This window comes from Sarcophilus harrisii, chromosome 4, assembly GCF_902635505.1.
Source record: "Sarcophilus harrisii chromosome 4, mSarHar1.11, whole genome shotgun sequence".
Taxonomy (NCBI): domain Eukaryota; kingdom Metazoa; phylum Chordata; class Mammalia; order Dasyuromorphia; family Dasyuridae; genus Sarcophilus; species Sarcophilus harrisii.
In genome coordinates, this window is record NC_045429.1 from 327,246,378 (window position 1) to 327,256,946 (window position 10,569).

Sequence of the window (10,569 nt, forward strand, 5' to 3'; positions counted from 1 at the left end):
CAATAGCATTGCAGATTTGGTCTGGAACAGCAGTCCAATGCAGGATAACTGAAAGTAACAAGATGGAGGAGCAAGGGACTCTATTTTCTTAGGGACTCCTTCCATAGATTTTGAACCACCAAGGAAGACACCTCCTACCTCCTTGATCCTTTCCCCCCCACTAATGGATTTATTTTCTTAAACTCCAAAGCAAAAGAGTAGACAAAGGGGACCACGATTTATACTTTGCCCAGGGCCCCTTAACCACAGTTGGGGGGAGGCACAGTGTCTGAGAATTGTGGGGATGCAGCTGGGGGCTGGTGCAACCTGGGTTGGCAACCCTGTAATCCTTCTTCAGGTAGTGGAATGTGCTTGATTCAGAAAGGCTGAGGCTTGGGGGGTTAGGGGGATGGGGGCAATGAACCCTCCTTTAAAAAGCCAAATGCTCAGAAGGGCCGATCCATTGCTTTTGAAAGCTCCTGATGGATGAGCTGCCGACACTCTTGTCAAGTCTCCTCTGTCTCTAGGGCTCCTCTCTATTCTCCCCATCTCCCAGCAGTCCCCATCATTACCCCCAAGTGCTGCCAGGCACTCTGTGAGGTCTGGCTTGTGTAAGGAAAGACTGTCAGTGTCAGGACACGTCAACTCCATGGCCTGCAGCAGGATTGTGGCAGGAGCTTCCATCAGAAATACTGTCTGGCCTTCCTTCTCCATCTCCCTCTCCCTCACCTTCTCAAGCTCTTTCACTCATTCCTGCTCTATGCCCTCGGGTCCTGCATGCCTTTGCTTTCAAAGCTACAACATATTGCTATTAAGGTGGCTTGTCTCCAGGAGGTCTTGAAAATAAGGGCTGGAAGACAGAAGGGGGGCACAGGTAAGGAGGGAATGTATGGGGGTAGGGGGCAGGGTGGACTAGTTAGATTAGAATCACAGATTCCAAGAGCTGGAGAGAACTCAAAGACTATCTAGTTCCTAAGTTACCTGAACAAGAAGTATCCCCAACACACACACACACACACAAACACACACACACACACACACACACACACACACACACCCCACCCTGGACAAGTTTCATTCATTCAATCTCTGCTTGAAGACCTGTAGTGAGTGAAGGACTCATTACCTCCTGAGGCAACCCTGAGAAATTCTATGGCAGGGAAGAGAGAGAAAATAAATTTGGCACAGTAAGGAGCAGAGAGAGCACCTGGTGGGTCAAGATGGCTACTGAACATTGGATTTTTGTTGGGAGAGGGAGTGGTGAGAAGGAAAACCTCAATGAACAACTGGAAAAGGCCACTACAAGCTTGAGAATGTATGAATGGCTTCATAGAAAAATGGATTTCTCTGCTCTTACCCCCACTAGATGTAGAGATATGACTGGGAAGGTAGGGTTCTGCACATCCATCAGTTATAAAATCTTAGGGTCAAAGGGGACCTCAGCTTGGTGGCACAGTGGCTACAACAGTGGGCCTGGAATCAGGAAAATCTGAATTCAAATCTGATCTCAGATACTTAAAAAACTGTATGACCCTGAGCTAGTCACTTTACCTCTGTCTCAGTTTTACTAAATGTAAAATAAGGACTATAATAGCATCTATCTTATAAGATTGTTGCGAGGATCAAATGAAATGTTTAGTTGTTTGTTTAGTTGTTTTTTTAAGGGCTTAACACAGTGTCTAGCACATGGTAGGTGCTATAGCAATGCTTATTCCCTTTCCTCCTTCTTTCAGAGTCCAATTCCTTCATTTTTACATATAGGGAAACTGAGACCCAGAGAGAAATAACTGACTTAAAATCACATAGATTGTTAAATCCTCACTTATGTAGCTGGATTAACAATCAACGGAAACCGTCGATTAATTAATATCTCTGAAGATGGGACAAGGAGCTTAGCTCAGAATTTTAAAAGGAAGAAAAACAAAGTGAAAGGGAAACTAGGTGGTACAATGGATAGAACACCATCTTTGGAGTCAGGAGAACCTGAGCTCAAATCCAGCTTCATAAACTTACTAGCTGTGTGATCCTGGGCAAATCATATAATCCCAATTACCTCAACAATAACAAAAAAAATAATTTAATAGGATATGTGGTCAAGCAGCTGGGTAGTATAGTGTATAGAGCTCCAGGACTGCAGTCAGGAAGACTTGAGTTCAGACATTTATTAACCATGTGACTCTGGACAAAAATCATTGAACTACTTGAGCCTTAGCTTCCTCAACTGCAAAATGGATATAATAATTGTATGTAGCTAGATGAGGCAGTGGGTGGACCACTAGACCTGTAATCAGGAAGAGTCATCTTTCTGAGTTCAAATCCAGCCTCAGAGACTTACTAGTTCTGTGGCCCTGGATAAGTCACTTAACCTGGTTTGCCTGTTTCCTCATTTGTAAAATAAGCTGAAAAAGAAAGTGGCAAACCACTCCAGTATCTTTGTCCAAAAAACTCCCAAATAGGGCTACAAAGAGTAGGACATGACTGAACAACAACAATCTGCTTTTCTACCCCAACAGATTAACTATTGTAGCTAGGTGTTTCAGAGGGCAGAGCAATGGAAAATCCTAAATGGGATTACACAGAGTCAGGCCTTACTGAATAACAGCAAATTCTAATTCTTAGTCTAGGAGTAGCCCTGGAGGGAGGGTAATAGTGGGGAGGGCAACCAAGACACAATACCAAGCAATGGTTTGATTTGATGTATAGAATGAGTGTCAGAAGAGTCCAGGGTGACCCTGAAGTTATGAGTGTAAGAAACTGAAAGGATAGCAGAGAAGTTTGGAAAAGAAGAAGTTTTGGGAATAAAGGCAATAAGTTGTTTGTTTGTTTTTTGAAGGTATTGGGTTTGAGATGCCTACAGGAATCCAGTTTGAGATGCCCAATAAACAATTGGTGATATGAAAATGGAATTCAGGACGGATGGTAAGGTTGAAAATTATCTACATAGAAGTAATTGAATCGATAGATTTGCGGTAATGATGAGATTACTAAGGTAGAGGAGGTGGGGAAAGAGAGAGGGGAGAGGGAAAGAAAGGGGGCGGAAGAAAGGGAGGGAGTGAAGGAGGGAGGGAGACAGAAACAGAGAGAGAGACAGAGAGACAGAGAGAGAGAGACAGAGAGAGACAGAGAGAGACAGAGAGACAGAGACAGAGAGACAGAGAAAGAGACAGAGAGCCTGAACCCCATATCTATACTATACTTGTATATGTTTTTCTCTACCAATAGAATATAAGCTTCTTGCAAGCAGGAATAGTTTCCTTTTTATTATTTTATCATAATGTTTTGCATATAAGGAAGCACCTGACAAATGTATGGTTTTGTAGAAGCTGGTTCTTATATAGAAAGAGAGAGAGAGAGAGAAAGAAAGCATGAGCATTATTCTTTGCCTGGAATAAGCTTTTTTGGAAGATTGGATTTCTAAAAGTGCATAATGGAAAGGCAGCTCTTTACCCCCACCTCCTCAATCCTTCCCTGTCTCTTAGAATCTCTACCTTCTCTCAAGGCCCAAGTCAGGTATTATCTACTATGAAGAACTTTTCCTGATCTGCCCCACTCCTATCCCAAGTAGTTAGTGATCACTGCCTTCTCAGATTACCTATATTATCAGATCCCACTAGTGGAAAGTAAGGTCCCTGAATGCAGAGTCTATTTCAGTTTCTTTTCCTCCTTAATCTTAGGAGCCTAGTGTCTATAGTATTTTATTTATAATAAGCACATATTTATTTATTGTTTGTTTGTTGAACTGGACTGATTTCCTGGAATTGATTAAATACTTTCTGTTTTTAGAGATCACTAGCACACTTTAGTCTGATTGTGAATTTACCATCCTCTGAGGTAGCGAGCTAGAAAACCTGGTATATTTGGGCTGATATTCAAGAAGATAACCAACATTCTTCTCCTCTTGTCCCAGAACAAATTATCAGCCTCCTAGATCCCAAAGAAAATCTGGGCCATGTGACTGTGCTTTGGATTCTTCCTTCCCTAGAATTTCAGGACAGGGAAGTTGAAAGGGGGAGGTGAGATCAGAGGGGGTATAAATCACACTTAGGAGCCAGAAAAAATCTTAGAGACTATCTAGTCCATCACCCTCATTTTACAAATTAGATATTATATGTAAAGCACTTTGCAGACTTTAAAGCCCTACATAAATATTAGCTAATATTCTTCTGGGGGCACTTAGGAGGCCCAGTAGTCAGGAAGTCAGGAATGTCCATCTTCCTAAATTCAAATCTGACCTCAAAAATTTACTCAGTGTGTGACCCTGGCCAAGTCACTTAACCCTACTTGTCTCAATTTCCTCAACTATAAAATGAGCTGAATTAAGGAAACAGTAAACCATTCCAAGATCTTTGCCAAGAAAACCCCAAATGGGGTCATGAAGAGTCAAAAGCTATTGAAAAAAACAACTCAATAACAATATTATACTTATAAACTGAGAAACTGCATCCTAGAAAGGGCAAAGGAAATGGCCAAGATCATAGAGATAACAAATTCTGGATTCAAATCCAGGTCCCCTGATTCTGAATTCTCTTTTCTATTACCCCTTACCCTTCCACCTTAACTCTAACACAACTATATCCATCTCCTTTTGCTATCCCGCTCCTTCTCTCCTGGCCCCTCTATGCTTCTTCCTTTCTCATACCATTCACTATTTCCCAAATAGTCTGATCTGCAAGGCCACGGTAAGAAGGAAGCCCTAGCAATATCTCCCTTCCATCCAGATGACTTTTGGCTTCTTAGAAATAGTGGAAACACCTGAGTCCTCCTAATGACCCTGGGAATCACTTAGCAAGAGGAAAATTGGGACCTTTGCCCTCCCCCGTTAACAAATGACGGGGTTAATAGGGAATCCTCTTTCCTTTCCTCACTACTACTGGTGGGGGTCCAGCTCCAAAATGACCTGGGGACACATCAGACAGTGATAAGTTGTGATTCCCATCTCCTTTTATCCTGTTTAGAATACATTGGCTTTCCTCTCACAAAACCCTCTTTGCCCTTCTTGCTCCTGGCTGTTGTGGCTACACAAGACAATTTGCTGATAGTTTCTCCCAGGAGGGAGGGTCCATCCCCCCACTCCCATACCTCCCCTGCAGAGCTCTAATGTCTCCTTTCTGTAGCTCCCTAAACCAACATCTCCTCCCTCTGGCAGGTACTGGAGAAAACCATTACCTATTGCTGCCCACAGTAGATCTTGCAAATATTCTTGCAACACTTTCTCCTATGAAAGGTCATTGCCCTTTAAGGTTTTTCTTATATATAGAGGGAAAGGGATCGAGGAAAAGAACAGCAGAAAAGTTTAAGAGGTTTTTTTTAAGGCTTTAAAAATGTATTCTTTTTAGATAGTATTTTATTTTTCTAAATACATGCAAAGATAGCTCTCAACCTTTGCAAAACCTTATGTTCCAAATTTTTCTCCCTCTCTTCCCCCTTCTCTCTCCAAGCAATTCGATGTAGGTTAAATGTGCAATTTTTCTAAAAATATTTCCTTATTTGTCATGCTACACACACACACACACACACACACACACACACAAATCTGATCAAAAGGGGAAAAAACCAGAAATAGGGGAAAAAACAACAACAAACACAAACAACAACAAACTGTTGATATTGTTGTAAATGTTATAAGTCCCTGAATTTAGGAGAGACCAGATGCTGGTCCTCATAGGGACTAAAGAATGGGAAAGTAAATATGCACTATCCAGCAAAGAAAGGATAGTTGTATTTTGTCCTGGGAAAGCTATACTGGGATATTTTGTGGCACTATAGTTGAGAAAGGATGTTCTGGAAGATGGAAAGTTCCCAAAGGAAGGCAACCAAGATATCCTTTAATGGGGTCCTCAAACTATGGCCCGTGGGCCAGATGTGGCAGTTGAGGACGATTACCCCCCTCATCTAGGGCTATGAAGTTTCTTTATTTAAAGGCCCACAAAACAAAGTTTTTGTTTTTACTATAGTCCGGCCCTCCAACAGTCTGAGGGACAGCGAACTAGCCTCCTATTTAAAAAGTTTGAGGATCCCTGCATCCATGCAGTATGAGAAACAGTGGAAGGAATTGTAAGTAATTAGCATATAGAAGACTTGAGGGAGTGCAGAATAAGTAAAGGGTTTTCTTAGGAAAGAGGGATCAGAATTATTCCATATGGTCCTATAGGGAAGAACCAGGAACAACTGGAAAAAATTATAAAGGCAAATTTTGATTTGATGTCAGGAAAACTGTCCTAATAATTAGAGCTGTGCAAAAATGCATTGGATTGCCTTAGGAAATAGGGGGCTGTCCCTTATTGAAGGTCTTCAAGCTGAGATTGAATAATCACTCAATAAATATATTTTAATAGGGATTTATTTTCTATTGTGAGTTGCCTAGATGGAGGTTGAGGTCTCATCCAACTCTCAAATTCTATGGCATTCCATGATTCTAGTGTACTACTGTAAGAGCCAGCTGATATTAGCTCTAGTCTATACTCCTAACACAGGATTCAGAGCTGAAACAATCCTTGAGGGATGTTTAATCTAGCCTTCATCATTGTACAAATGAGGAAACTGAGGAACCAAAAGGTTACATCACACTCACATTCACTTAGATTAAGCAAGTCACTTAATTTCTTTGTTTTATAACAGCTTTTTACTTTTAAAATAAGGCAAAGTTCATTTTCAACATTCACCCTTGAGAAACCTTGTGTTCCAAATTTTTCTCCCTCTCTTCCCCTCATCCCTTTTCTCTAGAAAGCAAGTATTCCAATATATGTTAAACATGCAATTCTTCTATAAAGTCACTCAATTTCTCTCTCAATGTTCTGTTTCTGTGAAGTAAAAATGATAATAATACCAATAGTATCTATTTTTTGTGAATTTTTATGTTTTAAGGTTGTTACTTATAAACAACATATTGTTAAATTCTGCTTCCTAAATCATCCTGCTATACTATATACCTGACTCTCTAAGAATTAGTATTTAGCAAAATTACTCAATGACTCTAGGAGACAAATCCCCTATTCAATTTTAGGTCTATTTTACTCCATAGGATCATATAGTTTTACAAAATAAATTATTCTTGCTTGTAAGCCTTTTTGTTTTGCCTTTTGTTATAACATTCAAGATGTTATTTCCTTTCTTGCATTTTTTCTTTAATCTTGACTGTGGTTTCTTGGTACTTGATCTCTTTCTTCCTCAGTATTTGTATTATTCTTTACTTGATCTAGAAATTCTGAATTTTTATTATAACATTTTTTTTGTATTTAATTTGATATTTCTTCCAGAAGGTAATCAGTGAATTCTTTTTATTTTCATTTTGCCCTTTGGCTTTAATTGCTCTGAACAGTTTTCTTTTATGATTTCTTTACATCCCAATTCTTTAAATTTGTCATGGTTTTCAGAATTTAATGATTCCTAAGTTATCCTTCCTTATTTTGTTTTCCAGTTATTTGTTCTTCCAATCATTTAATTTTATTGTAATATTTCTTGTTGACACATCAAATCATTGAGCTCTTATGCTCCATTCTATTTTTCAAAGAAACAGTTTCTGGGGAAAGTTTGTCCACCCTCTGCTCTAAGCTGTTTATTCTCTAGGATTAAAATCATTTGTTTCTTAGTTCTTCCACATTCAAAGAGTCTTTGTCATCAATCCTTTTTCTGTCCTGGTTTCTGATGATGATTTTAGAGTTAGTTTCTTTCTCAGGAATTCTATCATAGGGTTCTTTTAACCCATGACAAATTTTTTTGGTATGAGATTTATGGAAGCAGCTTGGGTATTGCAACGGATGGAGCCCTTGGCTGGGAATCAGGAAGAGTTCTCTTTTGGAGTTCATGTGACCCTGAGCAAGTCACTTCATCCTGCTTGCTCAGTTTCCTCATCTATAAAATGATTTGGAGAAGGAAATGGCCAGCCACTCTGGTGTCTTTGCCAAGAAAACCTCTTGTCCATGAAGACTTGGACATGACTGAAAAACCACTGAGCAATCATATCATCAGTTTCAGTTCTTGGATTGTCTTTTTAGCAGAGCCAGTAGTATCTATTCTCTCCCTATACTCTGGTATGGGATGATTAGGTAGAGGTACTATCTTTTGCTACAGTTTTAGAAGGGATAATGTGGTATAAGCGCTATGTTCTTCTCTACTTCAATCCATTGTCATCTTAACTATGTCAGTTTTTCTTTGGGCAGCTGGATTTTGATTCAGCCTCTCCCACTGTAATTCCTATATCAAAATCTGAAATTCCACCTGAGACAGAAGTAACTTTAAGCATATCTCCTGGGAGATTCCCCAGATCCTTAACTCTGCTTGCCTTGATTTCTTTTTTAAAATTTTATTTTTTATTACAGCTTTTTATTTTCTAAACATATGCATGGATACTTTTTCAACACTGATCCTTAAAATATCTTATGCTCCAAATTTCTCCTCCCTTTCCTCCATGCCCTCCCTAGATAGCAAGTAATCCAATATGTTAAACATGTTAAAAAATATGTATGTTAAATCCAATATATGTATACATAGTTATGCAATTATCATGCTGCACAAGAAAAATCAGATCAAAAAGGAAAAAAATGAGAAGAAAACAAAATGCAAGCAAACAACAAAAAGAGTGAAAATGCTATGTTGTAATCCACTCAGTTCCCACCGTCCTCTCTCTGGGTGTAGATGACTCTCTTCCTCACAAGATATTGAAACTTTGCCTTAATTTCTTTACATTATCACCTATGGAGAGGCATTCACTCCTGGAACAGTCTTAGCTCTAGGTCATATCACTTTGTGTAGTTCATTATGGAATGGTCTTTTTATTTAGCTCTGATATTTTATTAATTATTAGTAAATATTTCTCAGGGATACCTAGAAATTTTTGTCATCTTAGCTAGAACTTTCAAACATGTTTCCCAATATAATTTTTTTTATCATCCTTTCCTATGTTTATTTTTGCATTGAATTCACTTAATAAATATAAATGTGAGTAACTTGGTTTGAAGGATTTTGTCAAGTTTACTTTAGGAAACAGACGTTGGTACATAAGCTGCAATTATCTTTACAGAAGACTTTTTGCTTGTGTTCACCATGAGCATTGCAGAATAAAATGACCAAGTGTTTCATGAAATTGTTTTTTGCTGCCTTTAAACATAACATGAAACCAGCTCTTTTATTTGTCTTTTCAGAGATGACCTGCAAACCATGCTTCTACTTTTGACTTGTAGCTTCATTTATAGGTGTGGGATGATTAGGTAGAGGGACTGATATTTTTATCAGTATTTGTAGAGGTAACACGGCATAATGGATAAAGAGCCAGACTCAAATCCAAGAAGACCTAAGTCCCAACTTGGACATATATTAGTTATATTACCCCGGAAGTCATTTAACTTTCAAGTCCTTTAGACAACTCTCTAAGACTATGAGTTGCAAAAAAAGATGCTGATCTGCATTAGTGGGAGTTTCTTCCCCCCGGGTGTTTCTTTTACTAATGAAATCACAAATGCAGACCTTAACTTTATTAGAGTAAATAATTTGCTGTAATATATCAACTCATTAATCACTGAACAAGGAGCTTACATTTGGTCAATCAACAAGCATTTATTAAATATATACAATGACCAGGCACTATGCTAAGCCCTGGGGATACAGTTATACAAGCAAAAAGACAAGTCTCTATCTTCAAGGAACTTCTATTCTAATGGGGAAAGACAACATATAAAAGAAAACTGAAAAGTATATGGGGTAGAAGGCAGGAACGTCTAAGTCTAGAGTCAGAAATTTGCCTAAAAGAATATTGAAATACAGCTAGCCTGAGCCCTTCCTCAAAGCACTGTCAGTTAAATAAATGTTTATAAACGATCTAATTTTTTTTATTTTTAGCACTTCCTGTCACTATGTCAAAGTGACTTCAGATGGACCCGGCCATCCTCAGCAAGGAGATCAACCAAATCATTTCCAATGGAGCAGTAATGAACTGAACCAGCTATGCCCAGAAAAAGAACTCTGGGAGATGACTAAAAACCATTACATTGAATTCCCAATCCCTATATTTATGCCCACCTGCATTTTTGATTTCCTTCACAAGCTAATTGTACAATATTTCAGAGTCTGATTCTTTTTGTACAGCAAAATAACGTTTTGGTCATGTATACTTATTGTGTATCTAATTTATATTTTAATATATTTAACACCTACTGGTCATCCCGCGGTCGGGGGGGGGGGGGGGGTAAGAGGTGAAAAATTGGAACAAGAGGTTTGGCAATTGTTAATGCTGTAAAGTTACCCATGTATATATCCTGTAAGTAAAAGGCTATTAAATAAAAAAAATAAAAAAACCAAGAAACAAACAAACAAACAAACAAAAAAACAACAGCGACTTCAGAGTTTTGCACTTGTCCATTTGTCTATCATCTACCTACCTACCCACCTATCTCAACAAAACGGTCCTTCTAACGGGCCCTAGACTCCGATCACTTCAGGTCATTCTTTCCGTCCCTCCTGACCAAGTGACAGCCTTGTGAGCTTGGAACGGTCACAAGCCAAAGCGTCCGCAGACGCGCCCGCGGCGACAGCGATGGCACTGACGCCATCCGAGCCGGGAGCCGAACGACACAAAGCGGGCGAACTAGGCGCACC

General features: G+C 39.2%; 1 long non-coding RNA gene across 1 annotated transcript in view; it reads right to left on the reverse strand.

Annotated features, from left to right (window-relative positions):
• The window catches only part of LOC116423287, a 54,689-nt gene extending 44,208 nt beyond the window's left edge, over positions 1-10,481 (reverse strand). Inside the window, exon 1 of the long non-coding RNA XR_004233839.1 lies at positions 10,361-10,481. This is a non-coding gene — a long non-coding RNA (uncharacterized LOC116423287). The remainder of the gene's footprint in view (positions 1-10,360) is intronic.
• Between the last annotated feature and the right edge of the window lie 88 nt (positions 10,482-10,569).